At 47.1% G+C, this 27,828-nt stretch overlaps 1 protein-coding gene across 3 annotated transcripts in view; it reads left to right on the forward strand.

The window, feature by feature from the left end:
- The window catches only part of MACROD1 (mono-ADP ribosylhydrolase 1), a 384,893-nt gene that overhangs the window by 144,825 nt on the left and 212,240 nt on the right, over positions 1–27,828 (forward strand). The gene's annotated exons all lie outside the window — the stretch shown is intronic.

The following is a 27,828-nucleotide window of genomic DNA, read 5'->3' on the forward strand; positions in this document are numbered from 1 at the left end:
ATAGCAAGACCGTAAAGGGAGGGACACACACACACCCTCGGTGTGAAGCCTCCCTTTTCCTGTTGGACCCCTCCTTTCCAGATGGATTCGTCAGCCTTTAATTTAAGGCAGTAGATTGTTCTCCACTGCCTTTGTGGATAATTTTAATGTATTTATCCACCAAGCAATCTGTTAAATGTCCCCCCAGACTCCAGAACTCAGATTTGTTTTATTGTGAGCCTGTTTAAAATCAAACGCGTTTGCTCCGCTCCTGACGCCAGCTGTAATCGGGGCGCCGTTTTCCCCTAACACCACAAACACACGCACGCAGGCGAGCAGTGCCCCAGTCCCGCCATAAAAATCAGAGCAAACAATTTCCAACTCTCTAAGGTGTCCAAAGCTGTGGGAAAATTTCCTGTCTTGCTGTGTGTTTCTTGGAGCTGTGGCCGAGGTGTGGGAGGGCGGATAGCATAATGAGCACCACTGTGCCCCACAGCCCAAAGCTCTCCACACATGTGCCGCAGTTATGACCCATTATCAGAGCTGAGCGACAGGAGCCAGGGGTCGTGAAGCAGCAGGAGTTACGTGCCAGAAGATGGGGAATGCTGCTGTCAGCCAGGCAAAATCCCAGCCAGAACAAGAAACCTTTTTACTAGTGGCTAGTTCGGGGGGGGGGGGAGTCGAAAGCCCCCCTGGGTGGGCAGGGTCATTCCAGAGCCCAGAAATGCTTTATGGCCTAGGGAAACCATTCTCAAACTTAGCTACTGAGAGATTGCCATTTTGATTTTTTAAAATCCCTGGACCCCATAGGGTTGCCAGCTCTAGATTAGGAAATTCTAAGAGATGTGGCAACGGAACTTGGGGAGGGCGTGGACTGAGGAGGGGAGAAAACTCAGCAGGGATGTGATGCCCTCCAAAGCAGCCCTTTTCTTGCACCCAGTGCTTTCAAACAGGGACATCCAAGATTGCCAGCTCCAGCTTGGGAAATTCCTGGAGATATGGAGGGTGGAGCGTGGGGAGGGCAGAGTTTGAGGAGAGGAGGGATATCAGTGAGGTATAATACCATAGAGTCCAGCTTCTAAAACAGCTGTTTTCTCCAAGGGAACTGATCTCTGTGGCCTGGAGATCAGTTGTAATTCCGGGAAACAGGGAAGAGATAGCTGTGAATTTCCTGCATTGTGCAGGGGGCTGGACTAGATGACCCTTGTGGGTACCTTCCAGTTCTATGTTTCTATGTTCCTATGCATTGGAGATCTCCAGCTATCACCTGGAGATTGGCAGCCCTAGGGACATTTAAGAGGGGAGTTGAGCTTGGGAGTTTAGCAAGGGAGGTCAGTGGAAAGCAGGCGAGAACTCCTGTAGTCTGAGTTTCCTATGTGGGCGAGACTTTCAGATGGACCTGCTAGAGCCTCTTTTGTCCGACAGCTCTACCACAGTTGTGGAGACTGAGGGTTTTGTGGTCAGGCTGAGATGGAGGGACATACTCCCTTAGATGGGACTCCTCCCTCAGATGATAGGCCAATATCCTCTCATACGGAGGATACTCCTCTGGGGTTGGGAGGAGTGGGCCTTTGCTAGCGGGCGATTCAATTATTAGGAGTATAGAGTGTGGGATCTGTGACAGGCATTTTGACCACACGATGATTTGCCTGCCTGGTGAGAAAGTTGCAGACCCCATGATCTGTTTAGGTAGGTTGAAAGTGCAAGGGAGTAATCAGCAGTCATGGTGCACGTTGGCACCAATGACATTGGAAAATGTAATTATAAGGATTGGAGGAAACATTTAAGTTACTAAGCAGAAAGTTAAAGGCCAGGACCTCAAAGGTAGCGTTCTCAGAACTCCAGAGGAGTTCGCTGTATTAGTCTGTAGTCGCAAAATAGTACAGTAGCACCTTTACGACTAACCAACTTCATTGTAGCATAAGCTTTCGAGAACCACAGCTCTCTTCGTCAGATGTATCTGATGAAGAGAGCTGTGGTTCTTGAAAGCTTATGCTACAATGAAGTTGGTTAGTCGTAAAGGTGCTACTGGACTCTTTACTAGTTCTCAGAACTGTTACCAGTTCTGTATGCAAGGGCAGCTAGTCACGCTCAGATTAGGGGTCTCAATGCGCGGACGAGAACGCAGTGCCAGGAGGAAGCGTTTAAATTTGTTAGGCAGTGGGGAACTTTCTGGGACAAGCCAAACCTGTACAAAAGAGACAGGCTTCATTTGAAACGAAAGGAAATCACAGTGGGGTGGCAGAGCTGCTTTTAAACTAATCCCAAGGGAAAAGCTGACAGGAGCCGGGGAGCCTCCAGTTTGGGACGATTCAGTCCGGCACTTTTGGCAGGACCAAAATAGAACTTGGGAGTGAGGTTGGGATGGTTTAATGTTCTCTTTGGTATACTTTGAGGTTTCTGCTCTCTTGCCCCCGGACCTCGAGCAGTTAAATCTTGGGTGTGCAATGGATGCCCACACTCTAGCATTCATGCATGCCACTGATTGCGCATGAACACTAAGGCAGTGTGCAGTTTCACACACTGCAGCTGCTGAGGGATAGTTTGAACAGCTGGTAACGCATTATAGGAAGATTGTGTTTCCACTATTTTTAACAGCAACGACACAACCCACATTTATTTACTTGCTTTTATTTACTTCATTTATACCCCGCCTTTTCCCTTAATGGGGATCCAAAGTGGCTTTGGTTGTTCTCCTCTTCTTCGTTTTATCCTCACAACAACCCTGTGAGGTAGGTTAGGCTGAGGGAGTGTGATTGGCTTGAGGTCATCCAATGAGCTTCCTTGGCAGAGCAGGGTTTTAAACTTTGGTCTCCCAGATCCTAGTCAAATAATTTAACTGCTACAACGCAGTGGATCTCAACCACTAACCCCACACTGACCACATCACCCTCTTGATGCTTAGCTACGTGGTGAGCAAACTGTCACAGTATAAGTTAACACATGATGCACAGAGCGGTGAAAGAACTGATTTGATCCAGCCAGATTTTTCACTCCATCTTGACCAGTTCTCCTCCCTGCTACAGCCTCCGTCCCACGTGGCTCCTCTGCATGTAGGTTCCATGTTTCTGGTCAAAGGTGACCTCTCCTTCCTTTTCTCCTAGCAGAAAAGTTGGTTGGATCCGACCCTTTTTGTGTGTGCTTGCACACCTGTGTGCATGCATTGTGGGGAGAGCTGCTGGAGAATTCTAGCAAAAATCGAGCCAGTCCTTCGTCCAAAGGCCTGATTTCAATCCATGCCTTTTCTGCTGGTCTCACTACTGCAAAAAAAACCATGCCCCGGGACTTTGGGGCAGAACAGAGACCTTAAATTGCTCCCCTCTCCTGTTTCTCGCCAGCCTGTTGCTAGCACCACACTGGAGGAAAGAGGAGAGAATCGGGGAGGGGAGAGCGAGCGAGCATGCGAGAGCGAGTGATGGAAAAGGCTAATTCACAGCCGCCTGCTTCCCAGGAGAATAAAAACCCTGTTATCAAGGATATTGATGCGAAAATGAGTTATGGACATAAACAGCTGGGGTCTCTCGGCGACGTGACAGGGAGCAGGAGCTGATTCTTTGGCTGGGGCGAGAGCCATTTTGGAGAGCAGAGCTGAGGGAAAGGGGCCGCTGGGCAAAGAGGCTACATATAAAAGGGCTGGGAGGGGCTTCCTGGAGGGGCGTGGTTATAGTGCCATAGTCTGGAGTCCTGGCTTCTTTGTGCCCAGCTCTGGAGAGAAAAGCCCAAAGTGGTCATTTAAAATAAGGTGTGTGGGGTTAAGAAAGCAGTTTGGGGGTATAAATGGGACAGGGCACCAAGCGGCTAAGGCTGGATGGAGATGGGAAAGGGATTGTTCATTTGTTAGATTTTTTAAAAGCTGTCCTTCCTCTGAGTAGATGAAGGCAACATACATGATTCCCCATGATTCCTCGGAAAAACCTTACGAGGCTGGTTAGGCAGGAAGAGAGTAACTAGCCCCAGATCACCCAGTGAGTTTCGTGACTGGGGGGGGGATTCAAACTCAGCTCTCCTTTGATACTCTGACCACTGCATTGTTACATTTTTATCCCAGCAAGGAATTCAGGTTTTTATCCCTTTCTCATCCCCCTCCTTTATCTACAAAACGACCCTCCTACGAGGTGGGATAGACGTCATGGCTGAGTGATGATTTGAACCCAGATTTGCCTGGCTAAGGTCTGTCGCTTACATTCACAGTGCCCTGCCCTCATCTCCTGAAAAGGTTTTAGTTTAAGCTGACATCATTTTCTCATCATGAGAAAAAAATAAATGACTGAGCAGAGATCAAACGCTCCCTGATCGATAGCAATTTTGAGGACAAATAAAAGTGAGTTAAAGAAGGCCTCCTCTCTCCCTTCCTCCTTCTCTTTTGCTTTTCCTTCTGCTTTGCTCAGTATGTTTGCAGCAAGCAGAGAGAAGCTACAGACCAGGAGATCCTCAAGAAGACAGCGGTTTCACAGTGGTTAGAGCGGGAGCCATCTAGCATGCACAAACATCCAAGTAATGTGTGAACTGGAAGAAAAGGTCGTGGTGGGTTGCTAAGTTTTCATTCAAGACATTGCTGCCTCCTAGGCTGGGCCCAGCAGTAGATTTGCCCAGGGCCTTGGATGGGGGGTGATGGTACTCACTGGTACTGAGGGACCTTTCTGGGTGGGTAGGGGGAAATTGATGGAAATTGGCACACCCTTATACATGAGTACTGGCAACTTTATTAAAAACAAAAAAGCACTGAGGTCTGCCAAATTTTGAACTAAACCTTGCGCCTGTGCTTTTGACAGTGGCTTATTCTAAAGGCATTTTAGGGGAGTGAAAAGAGTCACCTGCATTTTCCTGTATGTTGGTCTGGGTATGTGATTCTCATATTTGATATGAGAGGTCCTGGGTTCAATTCCTAGCAAGTTCATATTATCCAGAACTGACAGAACCATAATCTTTACGGAGGATAGGTATGGCAATGGATATCTGCCATGATGACTAGGAGGAAAAAACCTCCATGTTTTGGGGCAGTACCCTTCTATAGTCACTATTTGAGAGCCAGATGTAGTCATTAGGGTGTCAAACTAGGACCTTGGAGACCTGGGTTCAAACCCCCCACTCTGCTATGGAAATTTGCTGCATGACCTTGGACAAGTCACACACCGTCAACCTGACCAACCCGTAGAGGAGTTGTGAGGATGAAATGGAAGAGAGGAGAATGATGTAAGCTATAGACTTCCAGGAGACATCTACCTTGCTTCCATGACTAGATGGACCTTTGCTCTGATCCAGCATGTCCCTTCTTATGTTTTTGTGCTTTTAGTGGTACAGTAGAGAGCTGGGCTATTTTTCTGGTATGTTGGCAACTAGGGGACAGAGCCATAACAGAACCCGGTGGCTCAGAGATAGGACCTGCAGGATTCTCAGCATCAAGAGGCAGAGTTTGGCCAAATTTGATCAAACCTTGATATACTCTCCCAGTTTGTTTCAGCTCCTACGCATCAAGCGGGCCACACGCTGGATCTGATCTTTGGGGCAGGGATTCAGGTGGACCTGGATGCCATGGAAGCGATGCCATGGTCATACCACCATGTCCTGAGGGCCCGTCTGGGTGTGCCGGCCCCTTCCTGCATGGGGGGTGAGCGGATTTATGCTCGCCCGTGGAGACTTACGGATCCAATTAGCTTCCAGAATGCCCTGCGGGATCCAATGCCCCTGGAGGTTGGTTGGATGAGCTGGTGGGGGACTGGCATGACCATCTCTCAAAAGCCATCGACAAAATCGCTCCCCGTCGCCCTCTCCGTCCCCGTGTCAGACTGGCTTCCTGGTATACAGAGTAGCTACGGCTGATGAAGCGGGAACTGAGACGGCTAGAGCAAATGTGGCGGCGGAATCGGGGTGAAGAGGCGAGAACATCTTATAGAGCATTTATGAAAGCCTATGAGGTGGCTGTGAAGGCGACAAAGAAGGAATACTTTGCCGCCTCCGGGCAAAATTGTTCCAAGTAGTTCGGTCCTTGGTTTCCCTATCGCAGAGAGACCGTCAAATTGGAAATTCAGCTATTAGCTGTGAGGCTTTGGGGAGCTTTTTTGCAGATAAAATCTCGTCCCTCCGTCGCGATCTGCCGGCCATGATTGATACAGTAAGGGAACTGGAGGCCCCTTGGCTGTCTTCTGGCCCATTTTTGGATCACTTTGGCCTGGTCTCCCAGGAGGAGGTGGACAGGATCCTGCAGCTGGTGAGGCCCACTATGTGCTCCCTGGATCCCTGCCTGTCTTGGCTCGTGAAAGCCAGTGCTGATGGGTTGGGGGCCCAATTGGAGGTCAGTATTAATACATCATTGAGCTTCAGGGTTTTTCCTGGGGTGCTAAAGGAAGCCGTAGTGAGGCCTCTTTTGAAAAAACCATCTTTGGACCCCACTGACCCATCCAGTTACCACCCAGTATCGAACCTCCCGTTCTTGGGAAAGGTGATTGAGCGGGCGGTGGTGGATCAGCTACAGGTGTTCCTGGAAGAGACCTCTGTCCTGGACCCATACCAGTCCGGGTTCTGTTCGGGTCATGGGACAGAGACAGTGTTGGTTGCCCTCATGGACGAGCTCCGTAGGCACCTGGATCAGGGCGGGTCGGTGCTGCTCATCTTGTTAGACCTTTCAGCAGCATTCGACACAGTCGACCATGAGTTGTTGGCCCACCGCCTCGCCGATGTGGGGATTCATGGGACGGCCTTGCAGTGGCTTGTCTCTTTTCTTCACGGTTGGGGACAGAGGGTGGCGCTACTGTCTGCACGCCAACTTTTGGAGTGCGGCGTCCCACAGGGGGCGATACTCTCTCCCCTGTTGTTCAATCTTTATATGCGCCCCCTTGCCCAGTTGGAGCAGAGTTTCAGACTGGGTTGTCATCAATATGCAGATGACATCCAGTTGTATCTGTTGTTGGGTGGCTGACCTGACTCTGCCCCAGACACCCTGTTGAGAGCTCTGGAGGCCGTGTCTGGGTGGGTAGAACAGAGCAAGCTGAAGTTGAATCCTGCGAAGACGGAGGTCCTGTACTTGGGCCACGGGCTGTCGAAGGCAGGGATCCTTCTTCGGACCTTGGGGGGGGCACCAATTGTGCCCGTACCATTGGATAGGAGTTTGGGTGTGATTCTCCTTGTCTATGGAGGGCCAGATCGTGGCTGTGGCTCGGGCGGTCTTTTCCCACCTTCGGCAGGCCCGGCAACTGGCGCCCTACCTCTTGGTCAGGACCTAACGACAGTGATCCACGCAATGGTCACCTCCAGGTTAGACTACTGTAACTTGCTCTACACAGGGCTGCCCTTGGGCTTGATCAGGAGACTTCATCGGTTCAAGAATGCTGCTGTGCGTGTCCTAACTGGAGCTTCATGTAGGACACACATTATGCCTATCTTGCAGCAGCTTCACTGGCTCCCAGGAGAATTCCGGATCTGGTTCAAGGTGTTGGTTTTGACATATAAAGCCCTAAATGGACTGGGACCAGCATACCTAAGGGGCCGTCTCTCCCTGTATGTGCCCCAGAGAGCACTTTGTTCAACCAGAAAACATCTACTGATGGTCCCTGGCCCTAGGGAGGCTTGGCTGGCCTGAACCAGGGCCAGGGCCTTTTCGGTCCTGGCCCCAACCTGGTGGAACTCTCTGTCTGAGGACACTTGGGCCCGCCAGGATCTTGTATCATTTAGGTGGGCCTGTAAGAGGGAGATGTTCCACCAGGCATATGGTGGTGGCTAATTTTAGTCCATCATTGCCGAGCCTTCCACGGGTCTCCCTCTACAAGGGGTATGGAGAGTCTACTCACGCTGGCTGCCCCAAAAGGGGTACAGTATTTTATCTGTTGCTGTTTTTATGATTGATTTTAAGTTGTATTTTAATCAGTGTTGTACCTCACCCTGAGACCACTTGCAGGGAGGGTGGGTTAAAAATAAAATAAAATAAATAAATAAATAGGTTACCCCATAGATGGAGTTTTGTAGACAGAAAGTTGGGGGTGAGGGGCCTCAGGGCATAATTGTGACCGCTTGGAACTGATTCTGAAGAAAGCCAGAAAGAGACGTAGTCTAATAGATATAAAAGTCTATTGTTGTTGTTGTTATATTATTGTTATTAACAACAACAACAATAACAACAACTGTGCTTATATGCCGCTCTTCTATACAGATTAGTGCCTCACCCAGAGTGGTGAACAAGTTAGTGTTATTGTTATCCCACAATACAGCTGGGGAGCTGGGGCTGAGAGGAATGGCTTACCCAAGGCCACCTACTGAGCTCATGGCACCAGTGGGATTCGAACCAGTAGAGTGCTGATTTTTAGGCAAACTACTTAACCACTGAACCCCTGTAGCACTGTGCTATAGCAAATACCATCAATATTACTAACATACACGTATAAATGTATTTATTTACTTCATTTATATGCCTCCTTTCTCCTCAGTGGAACAGTCCACATTGTTCTCCTCTCCATTTTTTCTTCACAACAAACCCTGCAATGTAGGTTAGACTGAGAGGCCCAAGGGTCGCCCAGTGAGCTTCCATGGCAAAGCGGGGATTTGAAACTGGGTCGCCCAGATCTTAGCCTGACACTCTAAACGCCACCACACTGGCTCCCGTTGTGGTTAGAGTTAATAATAATAACCTAGTTATTGTAGCTAGCCCTCATCAGCCACCTTAGGACCTTGACACACATTGGCCTGGACAATTGAAGGGAAGATTTGCTTCTCACTTAGTGATTGGGTGAATACTGTCTTCATTGCTGGAAGTCCCCTGACGTGACCAGGGCCCTTTGTGACTATCCCTCTCCCCGCAGGGCTCTTTTTTACCTGGTAGAACAGTAAAATATGAGCTGCTTGAAGAGAGTGACTTGATGGATGGTGAGTGGAGATGCCGCGGAAGCTCAGAGGGGCTGTGGCTAAACGGCATGGCACCTACTTGGCCTGTAGAAGGTCCCAGGTTCAATTCCTGGAATTTCCAGTCAAAGGGATCAGGTATTAAGTAATATGAAGGAGCTTGACCTGAGAGAGCTGCTGCCAATTAAAGTAGGCCTTGAGAGATCAGTGGACTGACTCCAGAGTTCATGTGTGTGAACCCATTTTAAGAGTACCTGTTTGACATGAGTTTGCCTTTATGAACTTCATTGGATGAATCCTACTTCATTCTCAGAATCCTACTCATGTCTATTCAATGGGGCTTATTCCCAGGAAAGTTTTATTTAAATCATGTTAGTATAGCAGCATTAGAAATGGTGAAAGTTAAAAAAAAATCACCAAATTCTGTGTCCTTTTCTTCTTGTCCTTAGAATATTTTCTGTTTAAATCACTGTTAATTTTTCCCCAATGGCACCTTTATTACTGTTATTATTAATAGTATTGTTGTGCGTTCGGCTGTCTGATTGCTCTGAATGGATCTGTCACTGTGGTGTTGTCTGAAAGTGTCGCTTGATTAAAATCCAGGGTCTGGCAAAAGAATGATAATGGTCCTTTGATGACTGTGAATGCTTCCTGAATGGGCAATTCACCTGTTAAGGTGTGGGGTCTGAGACCAACACTTGGAAGATTGTGTATGAACAATGGGCAATTTTGAGTTTTGAGGTAGGGCAGGGAGAGGGAGCAGCATAAGCTGAAAGATGTCTGAAAGTTAAGCCCTTTGGTGTTTGTGGCAGCCGTAGGGGGCGATGGAACTCCACTGTGCTTAAGGGGAAGGGAAATGTCGGAGAGAAGGCAAGATCAGGGGTGGACCCAGCTGCTCAGCCTAGACTTAAAAGGCACGATTAGACGCTCATGGGGGGGCAGAGGTTCCAAGGTGAGGTACGGTGGTGCAAACCACTTCTGGCCAGAGCTGTCGGGGAAAGTGTGAGTTGTCTACACACTTTATCAAGGCAAAATAAAAGAGGATTGCAACTGTGGCCCAGTCTCCTCTGTGATTTACTGCTGTGTCCACGGGGCCGGCGCACCCATTGAGGCAGGTCTGGCCCCTGCCTCGGGGGGGGAGGGGTGCCAGAGGGGGCGCCGGAGGGGCGGGGGTGCATGCCGTGGAGCTAGCAGCAATGAAAAAGAAAAGTATGGCCGTTTCTGCAACCGCAGTAAAGACAAGGGAGGGATTACCCACAGAAACGTTTGCACTCTGTGTGCAAGCCGCAACAATAATGAATGATTATACAATTTTCAAAGTGCAAGTGCCTCTTGTTCGTTGAGCCAATATTGCAATTCATACAAAGACCATTGCTCATAGGACAATTCATACATGTGCAAATCGTACAAGTGCAAAATATTACATGTGCAATTTCATTTCCGGTGCAGTACAGCTCTACAATACCAGGTATGTAAGTAATACAATAAATTTTATACAGATTCACTCCTTCCTCTCCTTCAACTAGTTCTTCCCAAAGGTGGTGTAAAGCCCAAATGAATTCCAAAGGAGGGAGTGGAGACCGCCACGCTCAATCTGGGGCCGGCTACGAACGCAGATTTCGTGCCACCTTCTTCAGGAGCGTGCCATAAACACTCCCCAATAGAATGTCACCACCACATTTCTCTCACCACATTTCTCTCATCGCCTGGTTAGTAGGTATGCTTGTTCTCTTCCTTGTGCATACCTACTAACCAGGCGATGAGAGAAATGTGGTGGTGACATTCTATTGGGGAGTGTTTATGGCACGCTCCTGAAGAAGGTGGCACGAAATCTGCGTTCGTAGCCGGCCCCAGATTGAGCGTGGCGGTCTCCACTCCCTCCTTTGGAATTCATTTGGGCTTTACACCACCTTTGGGAAGAACTAGTTGAAGGAGAGGAAGGAGTGAATCTGTATAAAATTTATTGTATTACTTACATACCTGGTATTGTAGAGCTGTACTGCACCGGAAATGAAATTGCACATGTAATATTTTGCACTTGTACGATTTGCACATGTATGAATTGTCCTATGAGCAATGGTCTTTGTATGAATTGCAATATTGGCTCAACGAACAAGAGGCACTTGCACTTTGAAAATTGTATAATCATTCATTATTGTTGCGGCTTGCACACAGAGTGCAAACGTTTCTGTGGAGCTAGCAGCAGCAGCGCTGGCGGCTGAGCGGGAGGAATGGGAAGCTGCTCATGCGCCACCCCGGCTGTCTGCCGGGCCTGGCCTGCAGCTGCTGCAGTCTGCCAGCCCTCCTGCCCTGCACTGCCACCGCTGCCAACACACGCCTCCAGCCGGGCGCAGCAACCGCAGGCCAGACGCAACAGGCGTCCAGGGCAGTGTGAGGAACAATGGAGCAGGAGAGCTGGGAGGATGCATGTGCACCTCCCCAGCCATCCGCCACGCCCGACTGGGAGCGCAGGCAGCCTCCGCACCCCGTCTCAGCCACCCGCCACACCAATGGGGCCTGCTTGCTGCATGATGACACACAGTGCGGTGCGCGTGCGTAGGGGCAGCCTCGGGCACCAGAAACCCTGGCGCCACCCCTGCACAGGGTCTTGTCTGCTTCTCAGCTTACTTTAACTCCTCTGCTACAGATAGGTGTCATGGACAGGCTTCATGACACCCACTGTAGTAAATTGCAATGACACTCAAAGTCTCGAGAAGGGGAGTGAGCCAAAGGAAGCTCTGCCCTTCGGAACATTCAGTGTCTCGGGGGAAATAGAAATCATTATATCCCATGTTCCAGAATTGAGCCCTGGCACAGAAAACCGATTCTAGGGCTGAGCCCTGGTGACCACTAGGTCAGATGGAGGAGAGACCCCTCGCAGTAGCAGGAACTATGTTCACTAGTCCTCAAGGGGTACCAACTTTTGATTATTTATTTCATTAATACTCCACTTTCTCCCTGTTGGGTTTCTATCATTCTCCTCTCTATTTTATCCTCACGATAAAACTTATGAGGTGTGTGATAAGCCTGAGGTTCCCCAGCAAGCTTCCATGAAAGCATGGGGGTTAAAACCAGGGTCTCCCAGCTCCACTATAGGACACTGAATGTATTTTGTTATCAAAAACTCTGCCCCCTTCTTGGGGTGAGGGCATAGTCTGGAGACTCTACACGAGACGCCTCACCATGCATTTGTCAAGTGTAGGGAGATGAAATGTTAGCCGGGAAGCATAGTTTAAAAAGACAGAACTGGTGGAGATTGCTCCTCAGAGGGTTTGTTATTTTCCTCTTTGCCTCCCCCAAGGCTCTGTCAGTTTCACCTCTCCAGTCTAAAACTGAGTGGGAGCTCAACCAGAGAGCAGCAAGGAATGAAAATGGGCTGCCTTCCAGAGTTGGGTTTGGACCTGGAGAGGTTATAATGGGTTGAAGTTTCCCTTCTGGCATGTCACAGCCCCTTCACACAGCTCCAATGTACAGCAAAGCCTTTGTCCTGCTGTGGGCTCTGCCTTTTTAAACTACCCTTCCCGAGTACCATTGCATCTCCTGACACATGTTCTTCACATATCAGATGTGTTGTGTAGAGACACTCTGAGGAGGGCTCATAGATCAGTGGTGGAAGACCTGTTTTGCATACAGAAAGTCCCAGGTTCAATCCCCAGCATCTCCAGTTCAAGATCTTTCTCCGCTCAAGAGCAGCTGCCAGTACTAAACCAGATGAACTAAGGGTCAGACTCAATAGACAGAGCATCAGATTCCATGCGTTTGGGGCGGAGTCCCATTTACCAGGGAAATTCCTTATTTTCTTGAATTAGTGCCCGGTAAATATTCCTAGAATAAATAATATCCCTAGACCCTGACTGGTTGGTCCATATTAGCCTGATCTCATCAGATCTCGGAAACTAAACAGGGTCGGCCCTGGTAGTACTTGGATGGGAGACTGGCAAGAAAGTCCAGGGTTGCTAGGTAGAGAATGGGAAACCAACTCTGTTGGTTTCTTGCCCTGAAAATTCTATGGGCTGCAACTTGATGGCACCTTACGCATAAAAATATCCCTAGAGAACAGAACTGTTACACAGCAAGTGAATACAGCAAGCAGCAAGGAAGAGCCCTCAACAATTTGTAATAGTGAATGGAGGCGGTGAAGCTCATAAAGTAATCTTTGTTATGGGAGCTGGGGCATTGACAAGCATGTTCTTAATTTCATGTATCAGGCACCTCTGTGGGTATGAAGCCTGTTGGTCTAGCCGACTATCATGTTCATATCCTGCCGTTCCTCCACTGAACCCAGGGTGGCACACACAATTCTCCCTTCCCCGTTTTGTCTTCAAAATTACCCTGAGAGGTAGGCCAGTCTGAGAGAGAGAGAGAGAGAGAGAGAGAGAGAGAGAGAGAGAGAGAGAGAGAGAGAGAGAGAAACTGGCTCCAAGTCCACCGGTGAGCTTCATGGCTATGGGCCTAGCCACACATATTGTTTATCGGTCCTGCCCCATATCTGTCCTGGGTCCTGTCAAGCAAACATGCATTGGACTGTGCTGAAATTTATATTCTCAGGCTCAGGGAGATCCAATGCAAATCAGAATGGTGATGCACTGGGAGGGAGGGCTTAAGCTTTCTCCATCCCCCCTCCCCCCGCACTGTTTTCCAACCTGATATGGCTTTGGGAGTCTCTATTTGGCACAGGATTGGGGGAATTTAAAACCCCTTTCTCTGTATGCTGTGACCTCAGTCGAAATTGGAATATGGAACTCTGAACTATGGCCCTTTCCACACGTCTTACTTTCTGCCGGAACATTGCGGAAGACAGCATCTTGGCACGCAAAATCACGCCAGGAAGATGCTGTCATCCGGGATTTTTGCACGAAATCGCATCTTCCTGGTGCAATTTCGCGTGCGAAGACGCAGTCTTCCACGATGTTCTGGCAGAAGGTAAGATGTGTGGAAACGGCCCATGTTTGGTCAACAGAATGCACGGTAGAACCATAAAAAATGTAATGTAGTTAGGCCCTAAAGGGGATTTGAACCTATGTTTCCCAGATCCTAGTGCAATCCTCTAATCGATGCACCATCCTGCCTCTCAAAACCTGCTGAGCTGGGGTACTCTCTGGAGGGATTGTTTTGGGTCGGTATCCATGTTGGTCTGCAGTAGAGCAGCAGTATTTGAGTCCAGAGGCACCTAAGAAACCAACAAGATATTCTGGGTGGAAGCTTTCGAGAGTCAGAGCTCCTGTCTAAAGAAGGGAGCTCTGACTCTTGAAAGCTTCCACCCTAAAAATGTTGATTTCTAAGATGCCATTGCCACTGGTCTTAAATACTGCTGTTTTCTGAAGGGAGGAGGGAGGAGGCATTATGGAATCTTTAAGAGGCAGGGGCAGAGCTAGAACAGAATCTACCAGATAGATCAAGGTGGGTTGCCGTGTTTGTCTGTAGCTGCAGAAAACAGCAAGAGTCCAGGAGCACCTATAAGACTATCAAAAATTGAGGTAGGGTCCTTTATAGTTAATTGACCTTCTGCGTGAGACAAGAAAAAATGATTTGTGGATTTGATTTCTAAGAAAATAAATTTTGGGGAAGTAAATAGAAGGGGGGAAGTATTGAAAAGGTAAATTCTGGGCATATCAAAACTACAAGTATAAAGTTTGTAAAGATATAACAGGTGTAGAGAAAAATGGAAAATGAAATATGTATTATTTTTCTTTGTTTTTTTCCCTTTAATTTTTGTTCTTCTCTTTTCCTCTTTTTCTTTCTCCTTTTTATTCCTTTTCCGTTTCTTTCTCTTTCCTATGCCCTTTTTATTGGGCTTTTAATCTCATCAATAAAATAAAAAATATTCTTGAGAAAAAAAATTGGGGTAGGGTATGAGCTTTCATGAGTCACAGCTCACTTCTTTAGATATTTGAAGAAGTGAATTGTGACTCAAAATAGCTCATTACCACAAATTTTGTTAGTCTTATAGGTGCTACTAGAATCTAGTAGGTTATGGGTGAAGCATGGCAGTACATGCTGGGTTTATTGCTTACCTGAAAGAATATTGAATTCTTGAAAGAATTACCTGAAAGAATTCTTGAAAGAATTACCTGAAAGAATTCTTGAAAGAATTACCTGAAAGCAACAAATATTGCTTACCTGAAAGAATGCCTCCCACTGGCAGAAGCAATATAATGCCAACCAGCTGAGAGACCCGTTCTCCTCTAGGAGTTGACATTAGAACTCAACCCTCCCTGCAGCACATATGTATCGCCGGTGAAGTCACCTTGACCTAGCTGCCATGTAATGCCATGGGAAGTGGGGGGGGGAGGTTGAGCTTCCTGATTAGCAGCTGCCCCTGTCTTCCTTGCAGCCGAAGTGGAGGGGGGCACAGAGCCATTAGCCGAAGCTGCTGCACAGCCAGGGAGGTCAGGCGTGGAGGAAGGCCTTCTGGCCTCTGCCATTTCCCGCTTGAGCGGAGCTCCCGGTCCCCCCCCCCATGCTGCAGTAATGTAGTTAAGAACACGCTTGGATTCTTAATAGAGGGGAAAGGATTGAAGGGTAATATTAATCAGGAAGCGCTGGGCTGCAGGGACAAAGCGGCTGGGGAGCTGAGGCAAAGGAAACTGGGCAGGGCTGGGGGAGAATCCTTTGTCATTTGGCTAGGCTACTGAGTTTTCCTGATCGCTCACAGCTACTGATGACCCCTGGGCGACACTCCCTTAGTACAGCTGACGGGAGAACACAGGATACCTATCTCCCAGCCTTCTCCAACCCACAAGGGCCCACCAGGAAAGGCTAACTCTTCAACCATCCTTGGATAAAAACAGGAATATGTTTGTAGCATCCTAAAAGGTCTCTGCTCAAGCATCCCCCTCCCCTCAATTATACATTGCTAAAGGCTGTCTTCGCTGCCTGCTGCATGCAGTTGAATCGAATGTTCGGTGGTGAATGTTTTCAATTGAAACGGGCCTTTTTGGGAGGCCAGACTGTTTCCTGAATGGTTCACCAGGGCTGATAGCCTTGATGAGCTGCTGCATTGGTGCCATCATCACCTCGAGGGGTGGATTTTTATCAAATCAGCACCGCACGGGTGCTTTCACTTCCTTGTTGCAACAAGTAAGTGGTCCAGAGCATATGGAGGCGAAGGATCCTCCACTCCACTAGGAAAAGTGGTAATCAGAGGTTAATCAGATGCAGAGGTGATGAAATGGCATACTGTGTGCACTGCATGGTGCCTTAGCGTTCATGCGCTGGCATTGATGCTCATGAGTGTTTTAGGCAAGACCTGGTGTCTCAGAGATTTAACTCTAGATACTACAGATACTACAGAGAAGAAACTGAACCCTGAAGAAAAACAGTGATCATAATATAACACCAAAATTTTTTTAACATCTCCAAAAGGGAGAAAATAGGGACAAATCAGGGTCCGTGTTTTCCCAAGAACTGGTGTCAGATAAAATGGGACTGTTCTGGTAAACAGGGGCAGTTAGAGAGCGTGGAAAAAGCATTCAGAAATCCTAGATTAAACATCCACACTCGTGGGCCTTCTCAGTGCTGGAATTGGGAATCCAGAGGCCCCCTCCTATCGCCAGCTGTGCTGTGGATTGAAATTAAGGAGCCAGAAGCAGCTTGTTTCTGTTCAGTAAAGTGGAATTGTTCAAGACGGCTCTTTGTAGAAAAGGAGTAGAAATGTAGGTTTTCCTTTTGTATTGTTTGTTGGATGGATTATATAATGTTTTTATTTCATTGTTCCCTTAATTTTTTAATTCAGCTTTATTGCGCTGTTTGTTGTACTGATCTTTATTGCATTGTTTTCTACTTCTGCAGTCCGCTTTGTGTCTCAGTGAGAAAGGCGGGCTATAAATGAAGCAAATAAAGCTTAGTCGCCCTGTCTCAAGAACGCAGTGCAGATTCATATGTTGTCGGAGTGCTTCATTTTTGCAAAAGAGGTTTTATGGTTCAAGCCTGCATAGGAGGCTGTTTTCTGCCTCGGAAGGAAACCCTTTTGTTTAATTCTAAGAGAGGTTGCTCAGGAGTGAAGGCAAAACACTCTGTACATGCTCAGAGATACTTTCTTTCCTCTTTCTAGTTCGAGCAGCAGGGCCAACCATACTTGCAAGATATTTCCATCCCCTCTGCGTCACTTATCCCACTGATACACACTTATTCACAAGCATGTATTGTGAGCTCAATGATAGCGTACTCAGGTTTGTCGCCTTGTCCTTGCACTTCCCTGTAGGTGGGTGCAAATTCATATTTCATAGTGTATGTGCGTGAACAAGTACAGAATATGTACAAAGCATTGCTTAAACCTTGCAACCCCTCCACATCCCCTGTCATTTGAAATGGACGAATCGGTGTCCTCGATGCCTTGTCCCGGTGGGCCTGTTTGCCGATGCCCCCCTCTCCATACTCCATTCCAAATCAGATGAGGACATTTTGTGTAGGAGGAGGAGAAGAAGAGGACTTGGTTGGGGGAAAGAGGAGGGGGGGATATGGAGGCATTGTCTGTAATAATTGCATTGTTAGGCCAAAGAGATTCCTTGTTCTGCTATCTAATTTCTGCGCCTTTATTAAACGTGATTGCCGGCTTGACAGCTGCGGGGAAATGAGCAGCACAGCGGCATGTCAGCGGGAGAGCCTGGCGCTTTACAAATTGTTGCGCGTGACAAGAAAACCTTATTGTGCCACAAGGCAGAGAGAGAGAGAGAGAGAGAGAGAGAGAGAGAGAGAGAGAGAGAGAGAGAGAGAGAGAGAAGCAGAATAGTGCTCAGAGAGATCCCTCTGGCCCGTTTGGAAAAGCAGCTGAAACCCAGCAGCAAACCAAACCTCCTCCTGTTCCCTTTGTGATCTCTCCATTGCATCCCAGCCTCTGGAATCTTGTGCAGAGTCATATCACATTCTGCGATAAGGAAGGCTGGATCCCGCAACCTGTATAAATTACAGAAAGAAATCGGCGCAGCTTCTCCTATGTATTGCATAATGGATTCTGACATTTTTGCCAGCTTGCATGGTTTATTTTCATTCTGCTTATCAAGGGCAGGGGCTTTCCAGCTTCCCCTCTCGTTACTGGAAATCGTAGGCAGAAATCCTCCTAGTTTCTGCGATCAGTAGACATTGACCACATGCTTCCAAGCAGGTATTTGCAGCCATAAGGGCTAGAAACTTGAACGGTGATGGTGTTGTTCAAATAAAAAGTAAGATGAGAATTCTGTACTTCCCTACCCCTGTACTTTGATCTCAGATAATTTTTAAAGCTGGTCTTTACTAAAATTGGGACTAGAAACTTTTTTTTAAAAAGGAAAGCGAGAATGCTGAGGTTATTCAGAAGCCACTCTATATTTTGTTGGAAAGGCATCCATACGCTCAATTCTTCCTTCTCCTCCGCTTGAAATTCAGAGCTATCCTAGCTATGTGAATCTGCCGTCTCATTTCTTGCTGGTTTGATCTGTGCGCTTTATATTATATTTATCTATTGATTAATCTGTGGGATTGGCTACATATCTGACTGCACAGGGCCTCTTGCTGCTGTTCCCAGACAAACCTAAAATCCCATCTTCAAAATGCATTATGCAAATGTTGCTTCTTTTGCATAAACTTCCCCAGTTCATAGAGCCCGGCGCTTCTGTTCCTCTCAACCCATCTATTTATTTGTCACAAGGGACTGTTTATAACTCTCCACCGAGAAAACCTCTAGATTTCTGCACTTTCAAAATAAATGACGCAATCAATACAGTGTTATGCAAATGTGCTGGTTTTGCATTAACAGCGTCTCCATTTGCATGCCTAACTCTAAGCCTGATGGTGGGTGATGGGCCAACCACTGTGTGGTGGCAGGAGCATTCGAATACGGCCCCCAAAAGCGCATTGAAAGAATTTTCAAGAGCCCATCCAATGTCACTGGTCCACAAAAGTGGCTATTTAATCAAGTGTGCAGCTGCTTCTGGGGTGGAGCGGCTGTTTATAACAGGACTGGTGGCTGATTATCACGGTGGGGCGAGCACTGTGCCCTGTCTTTGTGTAGCTGAAGAAGGAGCCCTGACTTGCGAAAGCTTTCACTCTGAAAACCTTGTTGGTCTTTAAAGTGCCACGGGACTCAAATCCTCCTGTTCTACTGCAGACCAACACGACTTCTCACCAAACTATCCTCTCTTCCAGGACCAACACATTTTGGTGCCAGAGGAGAAAGCACATAGGAACACACATATGAAGCCGCCTTATCTTGATGCAGGGCAGGCCGTTGGTCTATCAAGATCAGCCTTGTCTACGCAGACTAGCAGTGGCTTTCCAAGGTCTTCAGCAGAGGTCTTTCTCATCAGCCACTGCTTGGTCCTTTTCACTGGAGAACCTGGGGATTGAACCTGAGACCCTCTTCACTGCTTTACCCTTAAGCTGCAACCCCTCTCCTAATTGGCATGGGGTCCAATCCATCAGGAATTTCTCTGTGCAAACCCCATTGAAACTATTGGTCTATAAGGTGCTACTGGACCCAAATCTTGCTCTTCTACCACAGACCAAGACGGCTACCCACCGGAAAATATTTACCTTGCTATTGTTCCTGTCTCATAGCTCCTGTTCATTGCAATGAGGTCTATGCAAGAAAATGTCCCGGCAGATTATTTGTACCCTCTGGGGGTTGGATATATTACTTCCAGCATTTCACAGATGAAAATATGGGCATCCTTGCAACATTCCTGTACTTGCATCCAGGATCACTGCCCAGGGTTCCCCCCTGACCATTATAGTAAAAAGCCCAGTAGTACCTTTAAGACTAACCAACTTTATTGAGGCATAAGCTTTCAAGAACCACAGCTCTCTTTGTCAGATGCAGAGCTGTGATTCTCGAAAGCTTATGCCTCAATAAAGTTGGCTAGTCTTAAAGGTACTACTGGGCTTTTTACTATTTTGCAGCTACAGACTAACATGGCTAACTCCTCTGGATCCTGGCCATTATGACTTACTAGAGGCCTGATGTCTACTTGCAGAAACCTTCCACTACCAATTAAAAGACCATGACGATCTTAGGCAAATAAATATTTGAAAAATATGATTGCCCTGCCATCTGTTATCTGTCTTTTGAAATATATGTCAACCACATCAAGGTGTGAAAACTGAAAGGAGTTGCTCTGCACAGTGCCTTATTGTTCATGCTTAATATACATTGGTGCGCATGTGTACGAGAGGCAAGACAAAAATCCATTCCCTACTCAGTAATATGACTTTTATTCAGGACAGCTTATTTTAACTGTGTTTTTAACTTTGTTTTTACTGCTGTTTTTGATTTTATATTGTAAGCTGCCTTGAGCTCCCTTGGAGGAAAGGCGGCTAATAAATATTTTAAACAAACAAACAAATAACTTCTAGAGGCTCTGGCAAGGAAGCTGAACTCTGGAGAAGGACAATAACAATTTGCCTTCACAAAATTTTAAGAAGGCATTCCCTCTACAACCCCAAGGGACACTTTCCAGAGACAAGAACCAGAAGCACCCAGAACTGCATTGTCTGAGGCAATAACTTCACCAAACTTCATGGCTAGGCCATGTCTGCCCAGGACATGCCTGAAGTCGTGATCAGGATCAAATCTCTCTCTCTCTTTCTCTTTCTCTCTCTCTCTCTCTCTCAGATTGTCTCACTCCAGTGCCTGTGGCAAACAGGAGCCCTCCAGCCAGGCCAAGGCGCGTGTCTCTGTGTATATGTGTGTGATTGGAGATGGGGCGGGGAAGGAATCGCAGCGTGAAGGAAGGGCACGGCAGCAGCAAAGTCAGGGCCCGCCGCATCAATTTGGGCTGACAGCTAGCAATTACACTGCGCGATAGCCAGATTACCGCAAATGCATTTATTACAGGGCTGAAGAGCAGGGGACTTATTTACTGGCAAATCCATACTCATTACAAGACTCACCCTACCCTGGCCACAAAACAGCTCAAGTGAAACAAACAATTATTGAAGGCCTTGTGGGGATCACGCACTTTCCAGGGGCTCAGAGGGCTGGGTGAGGGGGGGGGTAAGGGAAAGGGGAGGGCCGTGCTTGCTTTCTTCCTTTCCTTCTCCTGTGATTTTTATCTTCCTCTCTATTACAGTAATTCCCAGAATGTGCCAGGGAGCTGGTAACATGTTACAAAGGATAAAGTAGCAACAGAATGAATGGCCTCTACAAACCCTAAGGCATCTTGCCCTTTCTTCTTCTAGAAGCACGAATTCTGCCTCATGTTTGCTTTAGTGCACTTAGTCCTTTCAAATACAGAAATGTAGCACAATGAACCTTGGTGGCTGGCTGCTGTATCTGAAGAAGTGAGCTGTGACTCACGAAAGCTCACACCTTACCACAAATTTTGCTAGTCTTATAAGCGCTACTGGACTCTGGCTCTTTTCTACCGCTGTATCTCTGTATGAGTCGCTGCTCTGGTCTTGCTTCCTTCCAGTCAAGAGCCATTTTCAGGATATGGAATAGCAAGACATGAATACAACAGAGTTCTTTGCAGAGGGGTCCTTCTAAGTCTTGCAAAACAACAATAATTTTTTGCCGGGTGTAAGAGGGAAAAGCACCTTCTGTTTTGAATCACTTGGATCCAGGTGGGAGCTGAAATAAACCTGTGTTATGTGTTGTAGTTGTTTTAATTTGTTGGTCCATTCTATTTCTACTCCTTTGTAGAGACAGTTTCTGCACGCTCAGGAGACTCCCTGGGTATGCAGAAAAATATTATTTGGTAAAATGAAAATAAGAGATATTTCCTAGGGTTGCTAAAGTCCTGGTGGGGTTGAGGATCTCCAGGAATTTTCAACTTATCTCCAGAATAGAAAGATCAGTTCCCCTGGAGAAAATGCCTGCTTTGGAGGGTAGATTCTGTGGCATTATGCCCTGCTGAGGTCCCTCCCCTCCCCAAACCTTTACTCCCCAAATTCCGCCTCAAAATCTCCAGGAATTTCCCAGCCCAGAATTGGCAACTCTCCTCCCCCCACCCAAACCCCCCATAATGATGAACACGGAGCATGTTTTTGCCTTCAAAATGTTGAGAACAGTTGAGAGTCAGGTAAAGGGGGGAGACAGAGTGACAGGAAATGGCTCTAAGAGCTACTAAGAGCTAAACTACAAGAGACGAATTACACGAGGACGCTTGCGTGAAGGGAGTCGCAGTGTTAGCCAGGAAGCTGAGTTTTTAAAGACAGATCGGAAGGCTTTGTCAATCTCCCCTCCCTACAAAGATTGCTCCTTAGGTTTGTTTCGCCACCTAGAAAGGGAGAGCCTTCTGACAGAGCCTTCTGGAGGTGAAGAGGAAATAAACAAACCCTCTGAGAGACAGTTTGGTGTAGTGGTTAAGAGTGCGGGACTAATCTGGAGAGCTGGGTTTGATTCCCCACTCCTCCACTTGAAGCCAGCTGGGTGACCTTGGGCTAGTCACGTCTCTCTGGAGCTCTCTCAGCCCCACCCACCTCACAGGGTGTTTTGTTGTGGGGATAATAATGACATACTTTGTAAACCACTCTGTGTGGGCATTAAGTTGTCCTGAAGGGCGGTATATAAATTGAATGTTGTTATTGTGGTGTTGTTGTGTAGCCAAGCAAGCCCTGCTTATAGGATCTTGACCATTTGTTGAAATTACTGGGGCAGATAGTGTTAGGCAGCATACTTAGATATGATACATATTCAGGGCAGTACCACACATTCCACACAATTCCATTCTTATTTTAAAGAACCTTGTGGAGAGAGGTTAAACAAAAGGCCAGCTACTGGGGCTGCAGTTCTGGGGAGGAAACCCAATGGCGTGGGACAGGATATTTAACCCTCTTACTGTTTCCTCACTGAAAATAACTCCAACTAAGCTGTTTTTTACACCTGCCCAGTCAAAACAAAAGAATTACAACTTCACATGACACTTAGTTCTGCCCTCAGTATGTAACTGGTATAGCTGGTAAAAAACTGAGGCAGGATAGTGTAGTGGCTAGAGTGATGGACTAGGATCTAGGCGGCCCAGGTTCGATTCCCTGCTCTGCCATGGAAGCTTGCTTGGGCCAGTCAGATGCTCTCAGCCTAACCTACCTCATAGGATTTGTTGTGAGGAAAAAAATGGAGGAGAATAGAATGATGTAAGCTGCATTGAGTCCCTAATGGGGGAATAAGGCAGGGTATAAATGAAGCGACATAAATAAAATAAATTGAAACTTGGTCTATTAAAATAGGGGCTGTTTTATATAAGCCTGCGGTTCTCCAAGAAAGAGGAACAATTTCCGCAGCACCTGTGAGGACCGCTTCCACCCTTGAGCCCTGATAGGTAGTGCCTCCTTCCTCCTGTGGTACCTCCCCAGGAGATATTTGGTGTGCCTGGTGGCATGGTGCATGAGTTGACTCAGTGTGGCAACTTCTCCCCAAAGTACATCAAGAAGATACCCGAACACCCTGTTCAAATGCCCTCTTGCTGTCCCACAGCTGTATCTTGACTCTTCATCCCTGTGTTTTTTCTTTTTGTCTTGTCGCCTGATGCTTCCAACTGCCTAATTGCCCGCGATCAATACTACCTCATCGAGGGGAAGCTGTCAGTTTAATTGAAATGTGGCCGCAGGCCTGCCAGCTCGCTTATTGCCTTCGCCTGCCTGCTGGGGGCTGGCCCTGGCACGGGGCTGTGCGACGCTCATCTTAAATATTCATTCACTTGACAGAACACTAATTAAACAAAGTAAGGTGCATTATTACTTGATTAAATTTTTTATTGGCAGTTTAATTGGTCTGTTAGTCGTCCCGCAGGGAGCCATGAGGAACCCCCTCCCCTTTCCCCATCCCGTGCGCACGTTAATGGATCAGTCGCCATGAAACGTCCTTTGTGACTGTGGTCTCTCTTCTTGCATGAAGGCACTTTGGGGAGGCAAGAGGGGAGGGTTTGTATGTGTGTATGCTATCTTACTGGTTGCCTTTGCAACGGTCACAGTCTGGTATGGCTGGAAGAGTATTGTTAATTCTAGATTCTGACTCCCCCTTTTCAATGCAACCCTCTCTCTCTCTCCTGGAAGGCACACCTGCCACCAGTTCTGACCCTTGTTTCAAATTAAAGTCACTTTTGCCTCCTTCCCACCTCCTACCAATTCATGCCTCAGCTTCTGGTGGATAGCTCAATGAAAATGTTGACTCATTGTAAAAGGCAAAATCTGTCCTAGGGATTATTAGGAAAGGGGCAGACAACAAAAATGGCCTGTACTGCAGGCGCCCATATAGATCTACGCGGCGACAGCGTTTGGAATACTCTGTACATTTCTTATCACCCTATCTCAAAAAGGTTATCACTGAGATGGGAAAATGCAGAAAAGCCTTCGACAAAATGATCCTTAGGTGGGAACAGCTTCCCTGTGAGGACAGATGGAAGAGTTTCTTCTGGATTTTCAGTTTAGGAAAAAGTCAATGGAAGGAAAACATGATAGAGGTTTATAAAATTATGCACGGCATGGAAAAGGTAGACACAGAAATTTTTTTTCCTTCTTTTTCCAAAGAAGTACAATTTGGGGGCACCCAAAGGAATTGAGGAGCATTAGATTCAGGATGGACAAAAGGAAGTTCTTGTTCATTCAGTGAGTAATTAACTTATGGGACTCAATGCCATGGGAAAATTGAAAAGAGTCCAGTAGCACCTTTAAGACTAACCAACTTTACTGTAGCATAAGCTTTTGAGAATCACAGTTCTCTTCGTCAGATGCATCTGACGAAGGGGGTTGCATCTGACGAAGAGATTCTTGAAAGTTTATGCCCCATGGTGCAGGGTGGTAAGCGGCAGTACTGCAGCCCAAGCTCTGCTCACGATTTGAATTCGATCCTGGTGAAAGCTGGGTTCAGGTAGCTGGCTCAAGGTTGACTCAGCCTTCCATTCTTCCGAGGTCGGTAAAATGAGTATCCAGTTTCCTGAGGGTAAAGTTTAGATGACTGGGGAAGACAATGGTAAACCACCCCATTAAAAAGTCTGCCAAGAAAACGTCGTGATGCGATGTCCCCCATGGGTCAGTAATGACTTGGTGCTTGCACAGGGGACTACATTTACCTTTACCTTTTATGCTACAGTAAAGTTGGTTAGTCTTAAAGGTGCTACTGGACTCTTTTCGATTTTGCTACTGCAGACTAACATGGCTAACTGCTCTGGATCTAATGCCATGGGAGGGGTTGATGGCTGCTAACTTAATTTTAGAGGGACCATTTGATCCCACTGTGGTTTCTTGTGGTTTTGGCATGGATTGGGCCCGTTTTGAGCCGCTGTGGAGCGCAGGAGCGCTCCTGCCCTCCGCAGCACCGGAAATGGCCCCATTTGGGCACGGATCGGGCCCATTTTGAGCTGCTGTGGAGCGCTGGAGCGCTCCTGTGGTCCGCAGCGGCCCCGATCCGGGCCAAACTGGGCCGATCCAGGTGGCTGCTGTGCACAGGAGCACGCAGCGCCGCAAGGAAGCGCACACACAAGGTGCATGCCCCCCCACCGGCCAGGTAAGTGGGGTGTGAGGGATGGGGGCGGGGGATTCCCTGCCCCCACCAGGGGTATGGTATCCCTAACTGGAAATCACCAGCAAAGCAAGAGGGGAAGAAGAGGGGATTGATGGGGGATGGAATTTCCCTTGCCCTATGGGTCCTTCCGCGTTGCCCTCTTGCACAAATCTATTTTCTGCTGTGAACAGTTGCTTGGTGGGCCTCTTCTATAGGGGTCATACATTTATTAGGGCCAACTAAAATGTTCCAAAGAACTAGTGGTGAGTAAATATTTCAAGTTAAACTCTTCTTCAAACTGGATGTTAAATGGATAAACAAAAGAAAAGTGTGTATTGGGGGAGGGGGGCAGTATGTTGCTAACCTGAGACTACAGTTTGTAAAAGCCTTAGAGTGTAGGAGGTGTTTGTGTGTTATGTTATTTTTTATCCTGCCCTTTCTCCAAGGAACTCAGAGGGGTGTGCTCATACACAATTTTGTCCTCACAATAACACTGTGATGCAAGTTAGGCATCCAGTGAGCTTCATGCCACAGTTACAAAGATTTTATTAGGTTAGGGCACAGCTCCCCAAACTTATTGAGCCAACAAGTACTTTTGAAATTTTAAGAAGGAGTAAAGACCAGAGAGCATTACCACAAAATGGCTGCCATGAGGGGCAATCATAAAATGGCTGCCACAGGTACTGGCTCTTTGCTTTCGGGACAGAGTTGTCTGACCTGCTTCGGCATATGCTGGGAGATTTTGAGGAAGGTGACTGAGGAGGGTGAAGTTTGGGGAAAATGTTATGTCACTTCAGGTGACACTCTAAGTACCCATAAGCTATATGGTGGCCGTTTTCGCACTACTAACCTGCTTCCATAACGTTGCGAAACGGAGCGCAAAAAACGCGGAAGATAGCGTCTTCTCGCAAGAGTTTTGCGTGACATGGCGCAAAGCTCTCGCGAGAAGACGCTATCTTCATGGTTTTTGCGTGACGTTTCGCAACGTTACGGAAGCAGGTTAGTAGTGTGAAAACGGTCAGAGAGGACCACAGAGAAATGGGGAAATTCCTGGAGCATGAATATGGAGGCTATTTCCTGGCTATTTATTCTCCTGCTCCTCAATTTCTCCAGAGCTGGAGATGGGCTGAGGGCAGGATTTTTACATGCTGTGGGTAGGCAAACGGCAAGCCTAACTGGGGAAGATTTTTGCTTTGTTGTTTGTTTCAGTTGCCAAAGGGAGAGGTTTCCAAAGCCCAAAGTGGCCAAGCTGAGGCCACCTGGCTTGCTTGGGATAAGTTTGACACTTTAGTAGTCAATCAGCAGGTAGGGCACTACTCAAAGCTCACTATCTTTTTCTGTTCCACCTGAGGTGCAAAAAAGATCTCAGTTGCACCAAAGGGTGATGAGTCAAATACACAGGTTTTGTTATCCAAATGTAAAACCAGCAGTCATTCGGCCCTCTTAGCAGGCTTTTACTCTAGTGGCATTGTAGAGAATAACAAGATTTTCAGGGTATAAGCGTTCAAGATTCACAGCTCCCTTCAGATGCAAGTAGGAGCGGAGATACCTGAGCCTTTGTATCCCAGCCAGGAGGTAGGAGGGGTGAAGCAAATAAGGCATTCAGGATGTAAAACAATAAAAAGTCCAGTAGCACCTTTAAGACTAACCAACTTTATTGAGGCATAAACTTTTAAGAATCACAGCTCTCTCCATCAGATGCATGAGAGCTGTGATTCTTGAAAGCTTATGCCTCAATAAAGCTGGTTAGTCTTAAAGGTGCTACTGGACTTTTTACTGTTTTGTAACTACAAACTAACATGGCTAACTCCTCTGATTCAGGATGTAGAATGTTACAGCGCAGCTTGATTAGAGCAGAAATTAGCATCTGTAGTGAGATAAGAATCCTATGTCTCTCTTCATCCTTGAAGGTTCTGTTGTGAATGAACTCAGGTTCAGAAATTTCACGTTATAATCTGCCCTTGAAGCTTCTTTGTTGGAGGACAGCCATTTTGAGGTCAGCAATAGAAAGCCGTAGAAGATTAAAATGTTCTCCCACTGGTTTTTGCAAGTTGTGATTTTTAATATCAGATTTATGTCCGTTTATGCCCCTATGCAAAAGAATAAAGGGACATAAATCTTCAGCTACAAAGATCAGGCAGTAGGTGATGTGAAAGACCTCTGCCTGAGACCCTGGAGACCCTCTGCCAGTCTAAGTAGACAAAACTGACTTTGATGGATCAGTGGCCTGAGTCAGTATACGGCAGCGTCATGTGTTCATGTGTTCACCACTGTACTTTCAGAGCCCTAAAACCAAGGGAGTCCAAGCCTGTCACAGTCCTTCAGGCACTTTCAGTTAAAAATTGAACTGGTTTTCCACTGCAAGGTTTGTATGTATGATACATTCAGGATGTAAAACAATAAAAGTATGTACATGCATGTATCTGCCTCTGTCTCTCTGTCTGTCTATTTAGTGCATTTTGATGCCAGGGGATAAAGCAACACCATTCTCTACCCATAAAGAATTACAGCCAATGGCAATTTTTAATTCAAAATGGAGGTTAGGGCTGTCTCTGGTGCTTTTTTCCTCCCTCTGTGCCCAGTACAGTACAGCATTATATTGCTTG

This window comes from Eublepharis macularius, chromosome 1 (genome assembly GCF_028583425.1).
Source record: "Eublepharis macularius isolate TG4126 chromosome 1, MPM_Emac_v1.0, whole genome shotgun sequence".
Taxonomy (NCBI): Eukaryota; Metazoa; Chordata; class Lepidosauria; order Squamata; family Eublepharidae; genus Eublepharis; species Eublepharis macularius.